Here is a 284-nt window from a genome sequence, read left to right as displayed (position 1 = left end):
AGCAGAGGGTGTGTGTGTACTGTGGGGGGTGTACAGCAGAGGGGGTGTGTATAGCAGAGGGGGTGTGTACAGCAGATGAAGGGGTGTGTACAGCAGAGGGGGTGTGTGTACAGTGGGGTGTGTGGGTGTACAGTGGGGAGGTGTACAGCAGAGGGGGGTGTGTACGGTGGGGGGTGTACAGCAGAGGTGGTGTGTACAGCAGAGGTGGTGTGTACAGCAGAGGGGGTGTGTACGGCAGATGAAGGGGTGTGTACAGCAGAGGGAGTGTGTATAGCAGAGTGTGT

At 58.1% G+C, this 284-nt stretch overlaps 1 protein-coding gene across 1 annotated transcript in view; it reads left to right on the top strand.

Annotated features, from left to right (window-relative positions):
- Positions 1–284, top strand: part of Abca6 (ATP binding cassette subfamily A member 6) — a 62,859-nt gene that overhangs the window by 54,867 nt on the left and 7,708 nt on the right. The gene's annotated exons all lie outside the window — the stretch shown is intronic.

The sequence above is a fragment of the Microtus ochrogaster genome, chromosome 7 (assembly GCF_000317375.1).
Source record: "Microtus ochrogaster isolate Prairie Vole_2 chromosome 7, MicOch1.0, whole genome shotgun sequence".
In the NCBI taxonomy this organism is placed as follows: Eukaryota; Metazoa; Chordata; class Mammalia; order Rodentia; family Cricetidae; genus Microtus; species Microtus ochrogaster.
Note: the sequence above shows the minus strand (reverse complement) of the source record. Positions and strands in the feature narration are given on the sequence as shown.